Genomic DNA, 24,968 nt, shown 5'->3' with positions numbered 1-24,968 from the left:
GAGATGATTGATACAAGATTGAGATGATTATGATATTGTGATTTTATATGTGTTTGATCTATTGTATATCAAACCTGGCTACTCGAGGTAGAGTTCGTGGTAGACCTAGACAGAACATACCAGTGGCACAAGATCAGGGCAGTTCTACTCATACTCAGATGGATATAACTCCGACTCCGATGGAGATACTGTTAGCCAGATTTCAGTCTTTGCACCCACCGATGTTGAAGGGTACGGAGAATGCATTAGAGTGTGAGAACATGGTTGGAGAATATGGACCAATTATTTGAATCTCTTGAGTATCCAGATGATCGTAGAATCAAGTTAATTGTTCATCAGTTATTGGATGTTGCTAAAAGTTGGTGGATCATGACCAAAAAAGCTTTAGAGAGTCGAGGTACGATTGTTACCTGGCATATCTTTAAATCTGAATTTTATCACCGTTTCTTTCCAACCTCATACAGGAAAGATAGGGGAGCCGAGTTTGCAAATTTGAAGCAGGGAAATCTGAATGTTGAGGACTATGTCGCTAAGTTCTCAAATTTACTGAGATTTGCTCCTCATGTAGCATCTGATGAAGAAGCTAAGGCCGATCACTTCATAAATGGTCTTAATTATGATATCTTTCCCCTGGTTAATACTGGAAGGCCTAACACTTTTGCTGAGGCTCTTGATCGAGCCAAAGGAGCTTAAACCAGAATCATTAGGCAGAGAGGTACTCAGTATATGCAACGACCCCAACAGACACAGAATCGACAGTAGTTCAGGTAGGGTAATAGTAGCGGTAACAGTGGAAACATAAGGGAGCAGTTTAGGGCTAGAGGGAAACAATTTAAGAGGCATGGCAGTAATTTTTTGAGTTCTAGTGGATCGAGACAGTCTGGTTCAGTTCAGAGCACTGGTTATTCAGGCCCGACTTGCGGTCATTGTGGTGGTAGACATTATACCGATCAGTGTAGAGGAGTCTCGGGAGCTTGCCACTTGTGTAATCAGGTGGGACACTATGCTCGAGTGTGTCCTAACCGTGGTAGTGATATATCTCAGAGTGGGGGATCATCGAGACAGACACCTCACCAGAACCACCAGACCCCTACAGTTCATTCTTATCAGCAGTCAAACCGGTCAGATCAGAACAAACAGAGTGGTAGCCAAAGGGTAGGACAGCCAACTAGACAACAGGCCCGAGTTTTTGCACTCACTGAGGATGAGGCACATAATGCTCCAGATAATGTCATTGCAGGTAATTGTTTTCTCTCAGGTTATCCTGCTTATGTTTTGATGGAGACCGGTGCATCACATACTTTCATAGCTGAGCACTTTGTCACATTGCATGCGTTGCATTCTATGCCATTATCATCTACATTATCTATTTCTACTCCACTAGGCAAAGTGATGAAATCAGCTGAAATGATAAATGGTTGTGAATTTCGTTATGAGGATAATGTCATTGAACTTGATTGTATTGTGTTGGAGATGTCTGATTTTGACTGCATAGTTGGCATTGACATGCTGACAAGATACAGGGCTACTGTAGATTGTTTTCAGAAGATTGGTAAATTTAGGCCTGATTTGACAGATCACTGGACGTTCTATGGCAAGGGTTCTCGAGCTAAGATTCCTTTGATATCTGTTTTGTCTATGACTCGTTTGTTGCAGAAAGGAGCAGAATGTTTCTGGGTGTATGCAATTGATATTTCAAGGTCAGTACCTAAATTGATAGATATTCCAATTGTTAATGAATTTTCAGATGTATTTCCAGTTGAAATTCCAGGACTTCCACCAGTCCGAGAGATTGAGTTCAACATTGAGTTGATGTCAGATACACAGCCTATTTCTAGAGCTCCTTATAGGATGGCGCCAATTGAACTGAAGGAACTAAAGGAACAGCTTAAGGATTTATTGGCTAAAGGATATATAAGACCAAGTGTTTCACCTTGGGGTGCTCCGGTTTTATTCGTGAAGAAGAAAGACGGGTCTATGAGGCTTTGTGTCGATTATAGACAGTTGAATAAAGCCACAGTAAAGAATAAGTATCATTTACCAAGGGTTGATGATCTTTTTGACCAGTTGCAGGGTTCTTCAGTATATTCTAAGATTGATTTAAGATCTGGATATCATCAATTAAGAGTTAGAGAGGCAGATGTGCCTAAGACTGCTTTTCGTACCAGGTATGGGCATTTTGAATTTTTGGTAATGTCTTTTGGGTTGACCAATGCACCTGCGGTATTTATGGATTTGATGAACCGTGTGTTTCAACGGTATATAGATCAATTTGTTGTGATCTTCATTGATGATATTCTTATTTATTCAAAATCTGAATTTCAGCATGCCGAGCACTTGAGAGCTGTTTTGTAGATTTTGAGAACTGAAAAATTGTATGCTAAATTATCCAAATGCGAGTTTTGGTTGGATAGAGTGGTTTTTCTTGGACATGTGATGTAATGACCCGATTTAATTATATGTTATTTGACTATAATTAAGATTAATTATTTTAAATTGAGGAATTTAAAATAATTAAGTCAAATAATTAAATCGTGTGTTTAAAATATGTATTAGAAAATATCGGTTTATAGACGATATTAAAATGCTTATTTAAATTTTATAGCACACGAGAGTNTAATATATATATATATATATATATATTAATAAAATAATAATCATCATCATCCATCACCGATTTCTCTCTCCTTCCCCTAACTTTCTGCTCAAAACTCATTCACCCCATTTCGCCACTTTGACCGTCGATTGTGGCCGCACCGGTCGGCGAAAATTAAAGTAAATATATGGTTGGAAAGCTCTTGACGAGAGCTACGTTTTGGTACCCATCTTGAAGTGTTTCTCGACACTTTTCGAAAACCCGTCAGAAACTCGTCGCCCGTTTTATCGTTGAATCGTCGCCGGAGTTCAGAAATTGATTGAGAGCTTTTGTTCCCTGGGTCATAGGCTTCATTTTGGTATATATATTGAGGTATAAATCATGATTCCAGAAATTGGTTAAGGATTGCTCCATTTTTGGTTAAATTTGATATTAATATTGATATTGGTTATATTTTTGGGTGTAGGTACAAACTTTGAGTTGATTGGAGGTATCGACAAATTTAAGAATATTTAATTAGATATTTTCGAATTAGTGAGGCTATAAATCGAGTATCAGCTAGTTCGATACTTTGCGACGAATTAAAATAGAAATAATAGATTTTAGGCATTTTAGTTGAATATTGGAATTTTAGAAATTTAAAATGCATAAATTGTTGGAATTGGATTTTTAGTGAATTTAAATGGTTCTGGAATTTTTATATGATAATCAGACAATTTAAATTAATATTCAGGTGAATTGTCTGAGTTGGCATTTCCAGGACTTTCTTGAGAATTTAAGATACTGGTAAAATAGTTGAGGTACGTAGAGGTCAGTTATTTTCACGATGTCTGACAGAGGCATCTGATGATCCTGTGTATGATTTATGTGCTATTTGTTGATTTATGTGATTTTATATACTGACTCGCATATTATCAGTTGGTAATTGATGTGCAAAATAAAATAAAATATTTATTTGGTTCACACACATTTTATTTTAGTTATACACATCAATACCACTGAAGATATCATATTGAGCCTATCTGTTATTGGGATCCAGTTATATTTCAGTTGAGATCCGTTATATATATGATATGATATGGTGTTCTGGAGATGTTTGGCTATCTTGATTCGGTCCGGCTTAGGTAGTTGCTGGCTTCGAGGCTGGGCCATATCCCAGGCACGATCCGCTGAGTCGTGGACCAGCTCGAGCATATATGTATGATTGTTAATATCGATCGTTTGACTCCTGATATCCTGATATCTTGCACCTATACAGGCATTGCATTCATGCATGGCATCATTGCATTTCTATGTCAAATATCGTGGTTTCTTGATGTCTCGTACTGGAGTTTTTGACCCCCGAGAGGGGGCTGTCGTGTCTTTTGTGTGTGGACATGACAGGTGGTACAGGTGGTTCGATCTCAGGTGCTCGAGAGGAAGTCTCAGGAAGTACCAGAGCTCCTTGAGAGTGGGCTCAGTTGTATTTAGGTACTGTGTGGTGTTGCTGTCTCCCAGATACTATATGTATATATTTGGGGGATTGTATTATGGTATTATCGAGCCTTGTCGGCTTTTGGGTTTGTATATGTCAGGATTGTGTCTGGCTGGCACATGTTTATGATGTTGTGTTTATTGAGGGCATATGTTGTGTATTTTGAGTATTTGATCTTCTGGTATGTTCTATTTATGCGAAGGTCATGTCGAAATTTTTATAGGCCCAAACGCAAATTTTTAACTCACTTTTCCGCTGTTTACTGATTAATCATGACTGCATGTTAATAAATTGTTATTAGGATAACGGGCCCTCACAGTTGGTATCAGAGCTTATACTGGGATACGCTCGTACTAGAGTTAATACACTCGAGTTTAGGCACAAGAAATTTGTGCGCATGTGTTTGATTATTTGAAATTACTTGCTCTTGCCTGGTGTGCATTACATGTTAGTATCTTAGGGATATGACATGTAGACTATACATGGGAGTTTTATTTCGGTGCTTTGGATTATATTGAGGTTATTGAATATTTTGGGAATTTAATTTTAAATTCTGTAGAATGGCTACTCGAGGAAATAAAGAGAAAGGAAAAGAAGTGGCTTAGGAGTCTGGGGCACAAAATATCGGAGGAAATGACAGAGTTCCTCGAGGTAGACGCGGGCGTCCTGCTGCAGAGGTAGCCGCTAGAGCTGATGCAGAGGTAGAACAGTTGGTGCACAGAGTTGATGAAATGGAATTGGCTGTAGCTCGATTTCAGAATATGCATCCTGCGAAATTCTTTGGGAATGAAGGCAGTGATCGAGCAGAAGGATGGCTAAAGAACATGGAATTCCTGTTCAACACAGTACATTATGATGCTGATAGAAGGTTGACTATGGCAGTTCTCCAACAACGGGATCGTGCACAGCGTTGGTGGGAGGCTACTACCAATGTACTGCAACAAACAGGTAGTCAGATCACTTGGGAGGTATTTCGTGCTAAATTTCTCCAAGAATATGCTCCACCATCCTACTACTCAGCCAGAGAATCAAAATTTCATCGACTATTGCAGGGCAATATGTCTGTTGAAGTATATGCTCGACAACTTTCTGCTCTTCTTACTTATGTACCCCATATGGCTGTCAGTGAAAAAGGAAAAATTTCAAAATTTTTGGAAGGACTGGACTTTCAAATACATGCTATGGTTATGGCTGGGTCGCCTACAACTTATGCCGAATCTGTGGACAAGGCGATTGGAATTGAGGCGGGGTTGAGACGAGGAAAACAACCACAAGCTCCACAAATGCCTAGTAGTGGTTCATATTTTTCAGCAGGTACACCGTCTTTTCCATCTCAACAGTCCTACCAACAGCACAAACAAAAACAATTTAGACCAAAGGGCAAACAATTTAAAAAGAAATATCAGTCCAGTTCCTCTAGTTCAAGCAGTTCACAAAGTGCGACAGGTGGACAGTACCCCGTGATTTACTGTGATCGATGTGGAGGAAGACATCCTACTGCACAGTGTAGTGGAGTACAGGGTTCGTGTCATACTTGTGGTCAGTCAGGGCATTATGCCAGAGTTTGTCCGAGCCTTGCACAGAGACAAATGCAGCCACGACAGTTGCCTTATGCCAGAGGTAGTATTCCAGGTGGCTCATCTCAGCGACCATTTATTCCTGCACCGTCCTATCAGCAGTCTAGTTACCCACAGGTCAGGGGTAATGTGCCACAATCTTTTCAGGGTCCCCAACAAGCCCGAGTATATGCTCTGACCGAGGATCAGGCTAGAGAGGCTCCAGGCGGGGTGATCGCAGGTACTTGCCTTATTTACGATCATATTGCACGAGGTTTATTTGATACTGGGGCATCTCATTCATTCATTGCATCTGATTATGTTGATGAATATGGACTTTGGACTACACCATTTCATGAAACTGTATCTGTGTCTACGCCAGCCGGTCGAATAATTCCATTTGGGCAAATTGTATTAGACTGTGTGTTGCATTTCGATGATAGCATTATGATCACAAACTTGATTGTATTACCGATGCATGATTTTGATTGTATCATTGGTATGGACACACTGTCTAGTTATCGAGCCACTGTAGATTGTTTTCATGGTGTAGTACGATTTAGGCCATACTATGGTAACAAATGGAATTTTTATGGTCGAGGATCACATGCTAAGATATCGTTAGTCTCAGCGATGGAAATGTTTAGATTATTATCTTTAGGAAATGAGGGATATATGATTTATGCTGTGGATGCTACAAAGAACCGAAATTATCTGATATCCCAGTAGCGAAGGAATTCCCCGATGTCTTTCCTGAAGAAATACCAGGCTTTCCACCGCAGAGAGAAATTGATTTTAGCATCGACTTGATGCCGGGTATTGCGCCGATCTCTAGAGCGCCGTACAGAATGGCTCCTGCAGAACTGAAAGAATTGAAAGAGCAGTTACAGGATTTACTCGAAAAAGTTATATACGCCCTAGTATGTCACACTGGGGAGCACCTGTACTGTTCGTAAAGAAGAAAGATGGTTCCATGAGAATGTGCATTGATTATAGGCAGCTCAATCGAGTCACTGTTAAAAATAAATACCCTCTGCCTAGAATTGATGACTTGTTTGATCAGCTTCAAGGAAATTCTGTTTATTCGAAGATTGATCTTCGATCAGGATACCATCAACTTTGGGTTAGAGAAGAAGATGCTCCTAAAACGGCTTTTAGAACTAGATATGGACATTATGAATTTCTAGTAATGCCGTTTGGTTTAACAAATGCATCAGCAGTGTTTATGGATCTGATGAATAGAGTATTCAAAAATTTTCTGGATAAGTTTGTTATTGTCTTTATTGACGATATACTGGTGTATTCGAAATCAAAGCGGGAACATAAGGAGCATTTACGCTTGGTTCTTCAAACACTTCGAGATTCTCAATTGTATGCTAAGTTGTCAAAGTGTGAATTTTGGATGGATAGCGTGATATTTTTGGGTCATGTGATATCAGCCCAAGGAATATCTGTAGATCCAAGTAAAGTTGAAGCAGTCTTGAATTGGGATAGACCAACCAATATACCAGAGATTCGAAGTTTTATGGGATTGGCTGGCTATTACAGACAATTCATTGAAGGATTTTCTCAGATTGCTGGACCTATTACCCAACTGACCAAGAAAGATGCAAGATTTATTTGGTCAGATGAATGTGAAAAGAGTTTTCTTACATTGAAAGAGAAGCTGACAACAGCACCAGTGCTGGCATTGCCATCTGGGTCAGGTGGATTTGTGGTTTGTACTGATGCATCATCAAGAGGTTTGGGATGTGTTTTAATGCAGCATGGAAAAGTTATTGCCTATGCTTCAAGGACGTTGAAAACACATGAATCCCGATATCCTGTTCATGATCTTGAACTAGCAGCCATTGTTTTTGCTTTAAAAGTTTGGCGACATTATTTATATGGTGAGCAGTTTATTATCTACTCAGATCATAAGAGTTTGAAATATCTGTTTACTCAATCAGAACTGAATATGAGGCAGAGACGATGGTTAGATTTACTGAAAGATTTTGACTGTGAAATATAGTATCGGCCAGGAAAAATGAATCAAGTGGCAGATGCATTAAGCCGGAAGTATCAAGATGTGATGATAGCATCTATCCATGTCTGGCAGAATTATGATGATTTATGTACTTCTGGTTGGAAATTTCAGCCGAAAGGCAATCATTTTATTGTTTCTGCTTTACAATTTGAGCCGAAGATTATTTCGAAGATCAAGAAAGCTCAAAAAAATGATCCACAGGTTCAGCAATCAAAAGACTTGGTTTTGTCTGGTAACCCAGATAAATACAATATCTCATCAGATGGTTGTTTACGCATGAATAACAGGTTAGTGGTACCAAGTGTCACAGGATTGAGAGAAACATTGCTTCAAGAGGCGCATTGTAGCTGTCATAGTGTTCATCCTGGTACTCATAGAATGTACCACATACTGAAGCCATATTTCTGGTGGGATGCGATGAAGAGAGATATTTCAGAATTTGTAGCGAAATGTTTGACATGCCAACAGGTTAAAGCTGAGAGAATGAAACCTGGAGGTATGTTACAGACTTTAGAAATACCGCAATGGAACTGGGAACATATTGCAATGGACTTCGTGACTCACTTGCCCAGATCAAACAGAGGTTGTGATGCAATCTGGGTGATAGTCGATAGATTGTCCAAATCAGCACACTTTATTCCATACGATCGTACTTATGCTTGTAATAAAATGACACGATTATATGTGGATAATGTTATTCGATTGCATGGAGTTCCTGTATCTATTGTATCTGACCGAGATCCTAGATTTGCTTCCAAGTTTTGGAGTAGTCTTCAGAATGCTTTGGGTACTAAGTTGGCAGTGAGTACAGCTTATCATCCACAAACAGATGGTCAGACAGAGAGGACTATACAAACTTTGGAGGATATGTTACGATCAGTGGTCATGGATTTTGGTGGAAACTGGCAAGAATCTTTACCATTGGTTGAATTCTCCTACAATAATAGTTTTCAAACAACTTTTGGGATGGCACCATTCGAAGCCTTGTATGGTAGAAGGTGTCGATCGCCTGTATGTTGGAATGAGGTTGGAGAAAAACCGTTGGTACAACCTGAGTTTGTTGAAGAAATGAATGAAAAGATTAATTTGATTAGAAAAAGGATGAAAGCATCTCAGGAATTTCAAGCGAGCTACGAAAATAAAAGACGTAGGCCTTTAGAATTTCAGGTATGCGATCAAGTTTTCTTGAAAGTGTCACCGTTTCGTGGCACGATGAGAGTTGGGCGAAAAGGGAAGTTAGCTCCACGTTATATTGGACCGTATACTATTGTTGAGAGGATCGGCTTATTGGCTTATAGATTGGACTTGCCGCAGAGTTTGTCTGCAATACATGATGTGTGTCATGTATCTATGCTGCGGAAGTATGAGCCGGATCCATCTCATGTTCTGAGACCTGAGGATGTGGAGTTGGACAGTTCTCTTAGCTATGTTGAGTATCCTATAAAAATTCTTAATCGAAAAGATAAGCAACTTCGAAATAAGACGATTCCACTAGTTATGGTACAGTGGAGTAGACATGGGACTGAAGAGGCTACATGGGAGCTGGAGGCTAAAATGCGTCAAGAATGGCCTCACTTGTTTGAAACTGTCACAAATTATTCCATGTACGCTGACTTTCCTATGTACTATCAGTGGTAGATGTGTGACTAGGTTGTATATAAGATGTGTTGTGTGTTTCGATTTCGAGGACGAAATCTTTTGTTAGAGGGAGAGAAATGTAATGGCCCGATTTAATTATATGTTATTTGACGATAATTAAGATTAATTATTTTAAATTGAGGAATTTAAAATAATTAAGTCAAATAATTAAATCATGTGTTTAAAATATGTATTAGAAAATATCGGTTTATAGACGATATTAAAATGCTTATTTAAATTTTATGGCACACGAGAGTTGCAATAAAATAGACCGGGTCACATTTCGAACCCAAAAGAAAAAAAAATAACCACACTCATATAATATTAATATATATATATATATATATATATTAATAAAATAATAATCATCATCATCCATCACCGATTTCTCTCTCCTTCCCGTAACTTTCTGCTCAAAACTCATTCACCCCATTTCGCCACTTTGACCGTCGATTGTGGCCGCACCGGTCGCCGAAAAATTCAACTAAATATATGGTTGGAAAGCTCTTGACGAGAGCTACGTTTTCGTATCCATCTTGAAGTGTTTCTCGACACTTTTTGAAAACCCGTCGGAAACCCGTCGCCCGTTTTTAGTTGAATCGTCACCGTACGTCGCCGGAGTTCGGAAATTGATTTAGGGATTTTGTTCCCTGGGTCATAGGCTTCATTTTGGTATATATATTGAGGTATAAATCATGATTCCAGAAATTGGTTAAGGATTGCTCCATTTTTGGTTAAATTTGATATTAATATTGATATTGGTTATGTTTTTGGGTGTAGGTACAAACTTTGAGTTGATTGGAGGTATCGACAAATTTCAGAATATTTAACTTGATATTTTCGAATTAGTGAGGCTATAAATCGAGTATCAGCTAGTTCGATACTTTGCGACGAATTAAAATAGAAATAATTGATTTTAGGCATTTTAGTTGAATATTGGAATTTTAGAAATTTAAAATGCCTAAATTGTTAAAATTGGATTTTTAGTGAATTTAAATGGTTCTGGAATTTTTATATGATAATAAGACCATTTAAATTAATATTCAGGTGAATTGTCTGAGTTGGCATTTCCAGGACTTTCTTGAGGATTTAAGTTACTGGTAAAATAGTTGAGGTACGTAGAGATCAGTTATTTTCACGATGTCTGACAGAGGCATCTGATGATCCTGTGTATGATTTATGTGCTATTTGTTGATTTATGTGATTTTATATGCTGACTCGCATATTATCAGTTGGTAATTGATGTGCAAAATAAAATAAAATATTTATTTGGTTCACACACATTTTATTTTAGTTAGACACATCAATACCACTGAAGATATCATATTGAGCCTATCTGTTATTGAGATCCAGTTATATTTCGGTTGAGATCCGTTATATATATGATATGATATGGTGTTCTGGAGATGTTTGGCTACCTTGATTCGGTCCGGCTTAGGTAGTTGCTGGCTTCGAGGCTGGGCCATATCCCAGGCACGATCCGCTGAGTCGTGGACCAGCTCGAGCATATATGTATGATTGTTGATATCGATCGTTTGACTCCTGATATCCTGATATCTTGCACCTATACATGCATTGCATTCATGCATGGCATCATTGCATTTCTATTTCATATATCGTGGTTTCTTGATGTCTCGTACTGGGGTTTTTGACCCCCGAGAGGGGGATGTCGTGTCTTTTGTGTGTGGACATGACAGGTGGTACTGGTGGTTCGACCTCAGGTACTCGAGAGGAAGTCTCAGGAAGTACCAGAGCTCCTTGAGAGTGGGCTCAGTTGTATTTAGGTACTGCGTGGTGTTGCTGTCTCCCAGATACTATATGTATATATTTGGAGGATTGTATTATGATATTATCGAGCCTTGTCGGCTTTTGGGTTTGTATATGTCATGATTGTGTCTGGCTGGCACATGTTTATGATGTGGTGTTTATTGAGGGCATATGTTGTGTATTTTGAGTATTTGATCTTCTGGTATGTCCTATTTACGCGAAGGTCATGTCGAAATTGCCCAAACGCAAATTTTTAACTCACTTTTCCGTTGTTTACTGATTAATCATGATTGCATGTTAATAAATCGTTATTAGGATAATGGGCCCTCACATGTGATTTCGAGTGCTGGTATATCAGTTGATCCGAGTAAAGTTGAGGCAGTCATCGATTGGTCTAGACCGACATCAGTTCCAGAGGTGCGTAGTTTTATGGGTTTGGCAGGATATTATCGTAGATTTATTGAAGGATTCTCACAGATTGCGAGACCAATTACCCAACTGACACAAAAGAATGCACCATTTATTTGCTCTCAGGCATGTGAGGCTAGTTTTGTTGAACTTAAAAAGAGATTGACTAGTGCTCTAGTTCTGACAATTCCATCAGGTGTAGGAGTATTTACAGTGCACATTGATGCTTCACATCAAGGACTGGGTTGTGTATTAATGCAGCATGGTCGTGTTGTTTCCTATGCTTCACGACAGTTGAAGCCACATGAGTGTAAATACCCAGTGCATGACTTGGAACTAGCAGCAATGGTTTTTTCTCTAAATATTCGGTGTCACTACTTGTATGGGGAGACATTTGAGATATTCACTGATCATAAGAGTTTGAAATACGTCTTTTCACAAGCGGAGCTGAACATGAGACAGAGATGTTGGTTAGACTTGTTAAAAGACTATGATTGCGAAATAAAATATTATCCAGGTAAGTCTAATGCAGCAGCCGATGCTTTGAGCAGAAAAGTATGCAGTATGTCCTTGATCACTAGCAGTGTATCTGATCTAGTAGAAGACTGTTGTCTTTCTGGTTTGGATTTTGTGGTAGATACTCAACCTGTAAGAGTATTTGTGATTCAGGCATAGCCAGAGTTGTTTGTAAAAATTAAAGAGGCCCAAAGGGTAGATCAAAGCATTCAGAAATCAGTTGAACTCGTCAGATCAGGACATCGGTCAGAATTTCAGGTCAATACTGATGGTATTTTGCTTGTGAATGATGGTATTGTAGTTCCTAATATTTCAGAATTGAGGATACAGATTTTGAGTGATGCTCGTTGCAGTAAGTTCAGTGTACACCCTGGAAGTAAAAAATGTACAGTGACTTGAAGAAACAATTTTGGTGGAAAAGAATGAAATCTGACATAGCAGAATTTGTATCTCGATGTTTGAATTGTCAACAAGTGAAAGCATAAAGGAAGCGACCAGGAGGTCTTCTGCATAGCCTTAAGGTTCCAGAATGGAAGTGAGACCATATCACCATGGAGTTTGTCACGAAATTGCCGAGGTCGTCGAGGGGTTGCGCTGCAATTTGGGTTATCGTTGACAGATTAACCAAGTCTTCGTGTTTCATTCCTTATCAGATGACATATAGGCCTGATCAGATGGCTAGATTGTACATCAAAGAAGTTTTGCGATTGCATGGTGTGCCTAAGTCCTTTGTATCAGATCGTGATCCTAGATTTTCTTCTCATTTTTGGCAGAGTTTACAAGAGGCCCTTGGTACTCGTTTGCATTTGAGTACAGCATATCATCCTCAGACAGACGGACAGTCAGAACGTACTATTCAGACATTAGAGGATATGTTAAGAGCTGTAGTGATGGATTTCGGTATTGGTTGGCAGGATTCGTTACCACTTGTCGAGTTTTCTTATAACAACAGTTATCAAGTGAGCATTGGAATGTCACCATTTGAAGCACTATATGACAGGAAGTGTCGATCTCCTTTGTATTGGGACGATTTATCTAAAGCACCAATTTTAGGACCTGATATGATAAGAGATATGACAGAGAAGGTGAAATTGATTCAGAGTCGTATGCGAGCTGCTCAGGATAGGCAGGCTAAGTATGCGAACATCAGGAGACGACCATTGATTTTTGAGAAAGGTGACAGAGTTTTTCTGAAAATATCTCCTTTCCGTGGTACAGTTAGATTTGGAAAGAAAGGAAAATTATCACCGAGATTTGTAGGTCCGTATGAAATTTTGGAACGTGTTGGTGATTTGGCTTATAGATTAGCTCTTCCTCCTGCATTATCAGGTGTTCATGATGTTTTTCATGTGTCTATGTTGAGGAAATATCATCCAGATCCTTCTCATGTACTTCCACCTGACGAGGTTGAGTTAGATCAGACTTTGAACTATATTGAGAGACCGATTAAAATTCTAGACAAAAAAGATAAGCAACTCAGAAATAAATTGATACCGTTGATTAAATTACAGTGGAACAGACATGGTGTCGAGGAGACAACTTGGGAATTAGAAGAAAAAATGAGACATAAATATCCAGAGTTATTCAAATGAAGTATGCTCCTATTTTCAGTATTGATCATAATATCGTAGACTTGAAATTGATGATTTGATTTCGAGGACGAAATCTATTTTTAGAGGGAATAAATTGTAATGCCTGATTTTAAAAAAAAATTAAAAAAATTCAAAAAAAAGTTAATGTTCACGAGTTACTATTCACGCGCTGCGGCGCTTGAATAGTGGCGCCTAGGCGCTGATAGTTCGGGAATTTGGCGCTTAGGCGCTAGAAAATGGCGTTGCGGCACTACAGATGCGAAAAATTAATATTTAAGTCAACTTTCACCTCTTTCAATCATTTCTCCTCCTTCTCCTCCACCGAAACCCTCTTTCCTTCCATTTTCTACATTTCTTTCTTCAATCTATGGGAGATTTGTTCAAGAAAATTATGAAATGAAGTTAGATTTGTGATCCTCTTGTCACGGGCTTCACGAGAATGTAAGTATTTCCCATTTTTATTCAAGTTTGGAAATGGGTTGAAGTTTAGAATTTATATTTGAGTTGATAGTTGAGATATTAAGATGTTGAAGACGTTATAATTGAGTTGGTTTGAATTTAAAATGGTTATGAGCATGGTTTCTTGTTTTTGTGCAAGATCAGTTTTTATGCCTACTGTATTTTGGGTATTTGGGATGATTTTATTTGGATTTTGATGTTATGGTCTTCATCAAACTTGTAGAGCATCAAGTTAGCTTCGATTTGGTTCTTGAATCACTCAATTCCATGAATAAATGAGAGAGATATGTAATTTTTACTAAAACTGGTCTGGAATTACGAGTTAGTGCAGATTTGTGTACATGCCTTATGTTTATTCAAATTCTGGTATTAATCGGTTGGGATTCTGAATTTGATGTTCAAATTAAAGTTCTAGAGCATTGTCTTATCTTCAAAATGATAACAAATTGGCTTGATTCCATTGGATATTGAGGAAGTTATGCTCAAAATAATAAAGTGTGCCAGAAATGTGTTGACGCAGAATTCGTGAGAATGATGTTGTATGTTTCAGATTATGAACAAATGGGTAAACGACTGTGTTTGACAAGACTTTGTGAAGAACAATTGTTGGGCTTTGAGTTTTCTTGCATACCGATTCGCGGATCTTGATTTGAATCAATATTGAATTAATTATGAATTTTGTACAGAAACTGCTCTATTTTGATAAATGAACCGAGTTCTTGAGTTATAGTATACTTCAAAGATTCAAGACTTCTCGACTACACCTTTCGATCTCCTTTTGGTAATATTTGAAAGGTACGTTACGGTCGGTAACATACGAGGTAAAAGTATCATTTTTATTTTAAATTGAAAATTCTATGGCTCGATGAAATACTTGTGATTTGATGATGATTGTTGTCTTGAGATGAGTTTAATATGATATCGAGATGATGATATTGATTTGCATCATTACATTGCATATTGAGCCACTTGTCGATTCAGATTTGATATGGCGGAGGTCGCCTTGATTTATTGATTTGTTGGACGTATGGGGCTATAGTTGAGTTGGCATAGTGTATGCGGAGGTCGCTGCTATGGCCTGAACACTCTCTATAGGCGCACCATAGTCCTGGGATTGTAGAACACAGCAACCCACCCCGAGCGGATGAGTCGGTGGATGTTGCTGGGGGATTCTCTTCCCTTGGGTACCCTATGACCAGATGATTCACTTGATCTTGAGATTTATTGATAGCCCACAGCTTCTGATCATGCATTGCATTATATTGCATCTTTATGAAATTATATGAACTATTTGTCATTTTAAATCTCATATGTTATTGATTGTATCATACTGGGTTTATACTCACCGGCACGTCGGCTACCTCTTGTTTTCATGTGCTTGACGGTAGGTGAGGCGAGGCTTGGGATGCCAGAGTCCAGCTCCAGGCGAGGAGATACGAGTTAGAGTGGGATTCTCGGGTCTTAGGAGCTATGTGATGATGTTGGATTTATTTGGTTCACTACTTTATTTTGGCATGTTAAAATTTATATTTCAAGTATTTGAGATCTTCAAATTATTTTAACGATATTTATGTCGGTTGGTGAACCACTGATTATGTATTTTACTCAATCATTTGATTTGTTACATTTATAATTATTAATATTAGATGTCGGACCCGGGGCCCCACATAGACGACATTCTCGTCTACTCAAAGAATCACGAGGAGCACACCAGAAATCTGACCGCAGTTTTGCAGACCCTACAGAATCACAAGTTATTCGCGAAGTTCAGTAAATGCGAATTCTGGTTAGAGAAGGTGGCGTTCTTAGGCCACATCGTTTCTAGCAGCGGTATTGAGGTAGACCCCGCGAAAGTTGCAGTAGTCAGGGATTGGGTTGTTCCGCAGAATGCATCTGAGATCCGTAGTTTTCTTGGGCTAGCAGGATATTATCGGAAGTTTATTCAGGGATTCTCCTCTATCGCAATTCCACTCACATCATTGACAAAGAAGAATGTTAAATTTGTGTGGAGCAATGAGTGTCAGAAGAGTTTCGATACTTTGTAGCAAGATCTTATCTCAGCACCAGTATTGGCCATGCCGTCAGGGCCCGTTGAGTTTGTCTTGTATAACGATGCTTCGAAGCTCGGTCTAGGCGCAGTATTGATGCAGCATTGGAAGGTGATAGCGTATGCTTCTCGACAGTTGAAAATCCATGAGAAGAACTACCCTACCCACGACCTAGAGTTTGCAGCCGTAGTATTTGCCTTGAAGATTTGGAGGCATTATTTGTAAGGGGAGAAGTGCCAGATCTTTACCGACCATAAGAGCCTCAAGTACTTCTTTACGCAGAAAGATCTGAATATGCTGCAGAGGCGTTGGTTGGAGCTAGTGAAGGACTAAGACTGTGACATTAGCTACCACCCTGGTAAAGCTAATGTAGTTGCAGATGCATTGATCATGAAAGTCGCAGTGATAGCTCATTTGACGATTCAGTGACCTCTTCAGTCTGAGATGCAGAGGTTTGATCTACAGACTTATCCTCGAGGTAGAGTTCTCCGTCTATCTACTTTGACGATTCAATCTTCTCTTCTAGATCGTATTCGCAGTGGGAAATTAGCAGATGAGCAGTTGGAAAAATGGAAGCAGAGAGATGAGGCCAAGGGCAGTATCTAGTATACAGTTAGCGACGGTATTGTGAGATATCAAGACAGAATGTGGGTTCCTAGCAGTGGTTCTATTCGAGCAGATATTTTATCAGAGGCCCACATGTCACCGTACTCTATTCACCCTGGGAGTACGAAGATGTACAAAGATCTTCAGTTACTGTATTGGTGGCCCGGCATGAAGAAGGACATCAAGCGTTTTGTATCTGAGTACCTGACATGTCAGCTTGTGAAAGCGGAGCATTAGAGACCAGCAAGTATGCACAAGCCTCTTCGTATTCCCGAGTGGAAGTGGAAGAATGTTACCATGGACTTCGTGACCGGTTTGCCGAAGTCATCCAGAGAATCAAATGCTATCTGGGTGATTGTTGACCGTCTTACCAAATCAGCGCACTTCTTGCATATTAAGACGACTTTCACCATGATTCAGTATGCAGAGTTGTATATCCGGGAGATAGTCTGAATTCATGGTATCCCCGTTTCTATTGTGTCTGATCGAGATCCCAGATTCACTTCCTCATTTTGGAAGAGTTTGCATTCGACTATGGGTACGAAGTTGTTGTTTAGCACAGCTTTCCACCCTCAGACTGATGGGCAGTCAGAAAGGGTTATCCAGATTTTAGAGGATCTTCTCCGTGCTTGCGTTAATGATTTCTCAGGGAGTTGGGAGTCGAAGTTGCCACTGGTAGAGTTCACCTATAACAACATTTTTCAGTCGTCTATAGGTATGGCTCCGTATCAAGCACTATATGTTTGCAAGTGCAGATCGCCTATTCACTTGGATGAAGTAGGGGAGAGAGCAGAATTGGGTCCGAAGATTATTCAGCAGACTGCCGATGTAGTAGTCAAGATCCGTGATAGGATGAGGACTACTTAGAGTCGACAGAAGAGTTATGCGGATCAGCGGAGGAGAGATCTAGAGTTTGCCGTCGGCGACCATGTTTTCGTGAAGGTAGCACCTATGAAGGGTGTCATGCGGTTCGGAAAGAAAGGGAAGCTTAGTCCGAGATTCATCGGACCATTTGAGATCCTCGACAGGGTTGGGACGTTAGCTTATCGTGTTGCTATTCCGCCGAATCTGGCCGGAGTACACAATGTGTTCCATGTCTCTATGCTGAGGAAGTATATTGCGAATCCTTCGCATGTCCTGAATTTTGAACCATTGCAGCTCACTCCAAACCTGTCTTATGAAGAAAGACCAGTGCAGATCTTAGACAGACAGGAGAAAAAGCTTCAGAACAAACTGGTGAAGCTAGTGAAAGTCAAATGGCTTAACCATTCGGAGGAGAAAGCTACGTGGGAGTCTGAGCCAGAGATGATGAGTCGTTACCCCGAGTTATTCGGTGAGTTTTAATTTCGAGGACGAAATTTCTTTTAAGGGGGGGAGAGTTGTAGAACACGTTAAATCAGACTACGTATAAGCCATGCATAATTACTATTATTTAAATTAAAATGATTTTTTTATGCATGAGGATCTAGATTAATTATCTTAAAATTGGTTGAGTTATTATTTATTTTACGCAGTACTTTAGTTTTTTTTATCTTCTCAGTTAAGTAAGTGAGGCCGGACTGGAGTTGGAGCATTGAAGATAAAATGTAATGATAAGAAAACATTCTTAGAATTTATTTAAGATAAATAATAATTTATTTTAATGTAAAAGAAAGTTTAAGAATTTAATTAATTAATTAGAGATAAGTAGTAAATAAATTTTTTTATGTCCAATAATTTAATTAAAAGCCTAAAATAAAATATGNATCCTAAACTAATTTATTTAATTCACTAAAATACCTAATGAGTAGATAAAACTTTAAATATTTAAAATTCATAAATTAAGCAATATCCCACGCCATTTTAATATTAGAATTCTGCCATCCAACTTTAAAAGATTTAAAATTTTGACAACTCACCATTTTGATTCTTTCCTTAATCTTTTCTTGGTAGATAATTCACCCACCTTTTTAATCACCAATAATTAAACATTTAAGCAATATTTCTACCTTGTATCTAGACTAGAAATCGGCCCTCTCACTCCCTCAATCAAATAATATCAAATCATTTCCTTATCCCTCAAACTCTAGGATAGAAAAGATTTGATCTTGCCATTTAACCTCCCATCTATTTTGCAACCTTCCCATTCATTTCCTAGACATTTCCCTCACCACTCAACCGAAAATTTCAGAGCATTTTCAGAGAGAAAATCGTGGGAAGCTCAAGGAAAAATAAGAGAGAAAACAAGTAAGAAAAGCGAACTCCGTCTCCGCCGCGTCGTGTTCGTCGTAATCGTTTGTTTTCTTTCAAAACAAATTCAAGGCATGTTTCTACCATTTTTTTCTCTTCAATCAAGTCATAGTATTATTTTTAAAACATCATATGTGCATGAAACTTGAAGCAAAACCGATTTTTGGACAGCAACATTTTCGAAAATATTGTGCAGATTTTCGGCTCATTCATTGTGCCTTCACGGTTTTGTTGTTTTTGATGATTTCAAGGTTGGGCTCGATTCCAGGCATCCAAGGCTGCATCTAGGACTGTTATAGGGTGTGTTAGGAGGAGATTAGTCCATTGTTTTGAGTTCATTCGCCACAAAAACACGCATTTGACAGCAACCTTTCATAGCTGCCATTTCGAGTCTCAATTTCTGATTCTTGTTTGTCTAAGGCAAGGGTTCGGATCTTGGTTGGCCTAGGGCCTGTAACCATGATTAGAACTCTTCCCTAGTATGTCCAAGATTTGACCAAGTCGGCCTTTCAAGGCTTGGTCCATGGTTCCATCGGTTTTAAAAATAAAACGATGCAAGTGTCCCATGGTTTCGATTTCTGATTTTTCTGTGTGCGAGTTGGTTCGGTTTTGAGGTTTGGTGTGGATCTTGGTTGGCTTTGTAGCCCTTATCCATGGTTCACACAATACCTCATGATATCTAGATCAAGCCACGGTCAATCATATGGCCATTAAAGTGACCAAGACAGCAAGAGAAGCGCTACATCCCACGCATGCACAGCTCGGCTCTCAGGTGGGAGTGTGGCGTTGTTTCGGGTGTGGATTGGATTGTGGCAAGCCTAGGGCACTTAGCCATGGTTCAAACCATACCTTAGGATGTTGGTAAGAGGCTCTAGTTGGGGGTTCAAGCCCCAATGGCCAATAGCCTCGCAAACAAAGCGATGCAAGCACAAGCGCTGTTGCTGTAATTGGACAGCAGCTTGGGGTTCGGTTCAGAGGTGTCGTTTGAGTTCGCGGTTGGCTTTTAGCCTATGGCATTGGATTATACAGTACCTTACTGAGTTAGGAAGGTCATGTTTTTGGCCGTTTGTGGTTTAGTTAAGTTTAGAGGTCGTACGAGAATTTACGGTGCAATGTGCCAAAGTGACTTTCGAAAGAGCGTTTCATGATTTTGGCCACCTTTCACATTTTTTCGTGTACTACAGCCTAGGTTCATGTTTTCCAGTATTTTAAGAGTATTTTAATTATGGCTAAGTGATGGTTCGATGTTGGTTCGGGTTGGCACGAAGCCATGATTGAATACTAAGTTCGTTGGGCGTAATTGTTCCGTTTTTGGGTTCAATTACGAGGTTTTGGTCAAGTTGAGTTTATTTGCATGTTCTCATGTTAGGATTAGGATGCAGCGAGCATGGGAACGATCCAACCCATTCGGTAAAATAAAACAGGATATTTAATTATATTACGTGCATAAAATATAAAAGTTTAATTTTTGAGATATATGCGATATTGCTTGTGGCCACCTCACGTTCATGGGATTGCAGCTTATGGGATTATTACTTCACCCGGTGACCTACGACCGGTTCATGTTCATGTATGGGTACGGATATCCAGTCCAAAGGCTGTGATGATCTCTACCGCCCAGTATACTGTGGTTTAGTCTGATCAGACGATTCATGTTATGTTATGTTATGTTACGTATGGGCCACTCACGTAGAACATATTCTCAACAGAAAATTATGATATGCTATTTATGACAGGGCTCTATCGAGCAAACATTTTACGTACGATTTTCAGTTATGCACGTATTTATAATTAATCATGACACAAGTTCCATGTTTTCGTTACGACACGATATTTTTAAGTTGCGTGCGATTTTATTATATATTTACTTGTTATTTCACGATATATGCATGCTGAGTCTTTAGACTCACTAGACTTGATTGTTGTAGGTACTGATGAGGTCGGGACCGATGGCTGGGACCAGTGAGCCATCTTGGGTCGGCAGTAATAGGAACCTGAGGACTTCATTTTAAGCACTTACTATTTTTATTCCAAACTCAGTTTTTATTTTGTCGAATTATTTTAAGTTGTTATTCTGAAAACATTATTTACTTCCGCTGCTATTTTAACATTCAAACTTTTATCAGTTATTTTTATTAATGAGGCAAGTTATTTATTTTTAAAGAAAATTTTAATTTATTCCGCAAATTTTCAAGTACGAAATACGGGCCTCTACATGTATGCATGTGGTTTACGTGGACTTTTAAAATTTCGGGGCGTTACACTTTCATACATAGAAGAAACTTTTAATTCTCCCCAATCGTAACACCTGTAATATTTCCTTCAGCTAAAGCTATAGGAATAATACCCAAAACCTGGCTACCTCCAAGATGAGCAGATGTTGAAACAGATCACATTAACCCAATATTACCTGCCCCATTTACCAAGTGAATTTTTCTCTCACCCAATATCTTTCCAAGATTATTCGCTGCTTCTACAAACACTTCATTTTTTCAAGGACTCGACCCACAAAATACAAAAATAGTTTTCAATTTTTATGTAGAGGATCCAGCCATGTTTTTACTTTCTTTTTGGTCGGAAAAAATAGAGAGAAAGATGAGAGATTTTATAGGGGTAATATGTTATAGTGACAAAACTATGGGTCATAGATGTAAGCAGAATAAATAGTAAAAACAATAATGACACACATGTATATAAACAGTAGTGTGATTGTGGCTCACAATTTTCCTCTTGTTTTACGTCCACAAACGGCTTCAACGCCTTCTATGAGTCGAGGATATGCTTCACATCCGATTTTCTTATAAATTGGCAAACAGGGTCTTTTTTAGTATGATTCCCAAGACTATGATGCTCATCTTGGAATTGTTTCCATAAACGGAGAAGTTCAATATGCACGTGTCCACTAGAATGCGTCTCAAGAGTCAATAAAGATGTTATCTAAAGACTCCTTACTCAGCCCATTCTTAATGAAATCAATTTTATCTTCTCTGTTATTGGAAACACATCCCAAAAATCTGCATCGTTTTTCACAAGTCCATCTTGCACACTTATGACAAACCCCTAACCTTTTGGCCCTACGTTTTTTCGCATAAGTGCTTTTTCCTAAACCAGGCAAATATCGAATGAGCAATGATTGTGGAACTTCTCCTCCTAATCGAACCTTAGCTTCTATTAAAAGACGAATATCTTCAAGAATTCTTTTTCGCATTAGTAATCTCAATCTTTCACACCTACCTGCATAAATTTTCCTTAGAACATTTTCAGAAATAGACGGAAAATAATTACAAATTTTTGAGAGAATTTCATCCATTTTGAAAAGAAAAGAAATGATTTTTTTTATTTTTGTATCAGAAATTATGGAAACTGATTTAACCAACTGTGAGAGTCACGGAGTACCGTTATCCGCCATTTAACCGGGAAAATAAAAAGATTAAGAAAACCTCAAATAAAAACAAACAAAATTAAATACAACATAAAAAAATCAAGGATCAGAAAGGGAAATAAACTCTTCTTGAAAGATTTCATTTTCTAAAAATGGTTTAAGCCTTTGTCCATTTGCTTTAAAAACATCACCATTTTTAGGATTTTCAATGTCCACAGCTTCATGGATACACATGCTTTACAACATATGTGCCTATCCATCTTGATCGTAATTTTCCTGGGAATATGTGAAGTCGAGAATTATAAAGCAAAACTTTTTTTCCAGTCTCAAAAGATTTTCTAAGAATTGTTTTATTATGACATGATTTGATTTTTGCTTTATAAATCCTTGAATTCTCATACACGTCATTTATGAGTTCATCAAGTTCATTAAGCTGCAATTTGCGCTATTTGTTGGCATCATCCATGCTTGAATTAAAAGTTTTTATCGCCTAATAAGCTTTATGTTCCAATTCCACAGGCAAATGACAATGTTTTCCGTAAACCAACCTATAGGGAGACATATTCAATGATGTTTTAAAAGCTGTTCGATATGCCCAAAGTGCATCATTAAGTCGCAGAGACCAATCTTTTCTATTTGGGTTAACAGTTTTTTCCGAAATTTTCTTTTTCTCCTTATTAGCTAATTCAACTTGTCCATTTGTTTGAGGATGATAAGGAGTAGTTACTTTGTGCTTAATACCATATTTTTTCATTAATGAAGCAAATAGTTTATTAACAAAGTGAGTTCCCCCATCACTTATCATGGCTCGTGGAATTCCAAATCTACTAAAAATATTTTCTTTCAAAAATTTGATGACAATTTTATGATCATTTGTTCGACATGGAATTGCCTCTATCCATTTGGAAACATAATCAACTGCAACTATAATATACAAGTATCCAAACGACGGTGGAAAATGCCCCATAAAATCAATTCTCCAACAGTCAAAAATTTCAATTTCAATTATAGGATTCAAAGGCATCATATTTCTTTTTGAAATCGCACCCAAATTTTGACAATTTTCACAAATTTTGCAGATTTCGTGGGTGTCTTGAAACAAAGTTGGCCAATAAAATCCACAATGCAAGATTTTTGTAGCAGTTTTCTTTGAATAAAAATGTCCTCCGCATGCTTCTGAATAACAAAAGTTAATGACACTTCTTATTTTATTGTCGGGTATGCAACGTCAAAAAATTTGATCTGGACAATACTTGAACAGATACAGATCATATAATAAAAGATTTTTACCTCATTCGAAAATTTTCTTTTATCTTGGGAACTCCATTGCGGTGGCATTTTTCCTGTCAAAAGAAAAGTTACTATGTTAGCAAACCAAGGTGTAGTAGTAACTGAAAATAGATGTTCATCAGGAAAATTATCGTTAATTGGTGTCATTTCACAACATGATCCTGTTACTAGTCTCGATAAATGATTGGCTACGACATTCTCGATTCTTTTTTTATCTTTGGTGTCAAATTCTTGGAGCAACAAAATCCATCGTATCAGTCATGGCATTGCATCCTATTTGCTCAACAAATATCTAATAACAGAATGATAAGTAAACACAATAGTCGTTGATCCAATCAAATAAGAACGAAATTTATCTAATGCAAATATTACATCAAGTAGTTCTTTTTTAGTTGTGGAGTAATTTATTTGAGAATTGTTTAAAGTTCTGCTTGCATAATATATCACATAAGGCTTACCGTTTTTTCTTTGACCCAATACTGCACCGACTGCATAATCACTCGCGTCGCACATTATTTCAAATGGTAAAGACCAATCAGGAGGTTGCATGATATGAGCTAATGATTAAATAATATAAAACATAGATTATTATCTTTTAATAATCTTATTATCATACCAAGAGCTTCACCTTTTCATCTCAACCTTGGGAAGTTAGCTACTCATTATTCAAAGTATAAAACTTTGAATATGAAATTAACATGCTAATTATTTTTAAATGATGAAATAAAGAAAAAATAAAGAGAGAAATATTATGAACTCAAAGATTTGTTCATAGAATGAGGGATATCTCAATTCATTACAATGCACCCCTATTTATAGCCAAATTTGGGGAGACAACTACAAATAAAATATTATTTTTTATACATAAGTCTTCATTGGTGTTCCAAGAAATTATATTTTAATACACATCACTTTTGAAAATCTTCCCATCCAATTTTGCTTCTCCACATAAAATAAAACATGTGGATAATTGAGTTGTTTGAATTGTGGTATTTTATTTTAACCATTTGACCAAGTAGTTTGAGAGATATGGTCAAAATACTAGAGCATGGTAAAACTGCCACTCCTTTGGTAACTTTGTTTGTTGCTTAATTTGATCCCAATTGTGAGAAGATTTTTATCTCATGCTTGTCACCAATATTGTAGATATTATCATCAACTTTCTACAGGTCCAAGAATCATCTTAATCCCATTTGCAACGCCAAGTTTATTCTTGTTTTATCGAACCTGTAAAAATAGTAAAAACTTATAATTACACAACAACTTATTTTTTATACAATTTATTATAAAACATATAATATTTAAACATTGAATAAAACAAAAACTATAAATTTATATTATAAAACATTTAATTACTGTACAATTTTTATATTAATCACAC

At 37.9% G+C, this 24,968-nt stretch overlaps 1 long non-coding RNA gene and 1 pseudogene across 1 annotated transcript; one reads left to right on the top strand and one right to left on the bottom strand.

Moving 5' to 3' along the window:
• Positions 1 to 24,968, bottom strand: part of LOC140956643 (uncharacterized) — a 75,610-nt pseudogene that overhangs the window by 34,145 nt on the left and 16,497 nt on the right.
• On the top strand, positions 9,704 to 10,981 carry LOC140959355 (uncharacterized). Its single transcript, XR_012171972.1, has 3 exons — positions 9,704 to 9,976; positions 10,071 to 10,094; positions 10,338 to 10,981. It is a non-coding gene; the product is annotated as an uncharacterized lncRNA (long non-coding RNA).

This window comes from Primulina huaijiensis, chromosome 2 (assembly GCF_012295235.1).
Source record: "Primulina huaijiensis isolate GDHJ02 chromosome 2, ASM1229523v2, whole genome shotgun sequence".
NCBI classification, from domain to species: domain Eukaryota; kingdom Viridiplantae; phylum Streptophyta; class Magnoliopsida; order Lamiales; family Gesneriaceae; genus Primulina; species Primulina huaijiensis.
The sequence above is the reverse complement of the archived record's forward strand: the minus strand, read 5'-3'. Positions and strand labels throughout refer to the sequence as shown.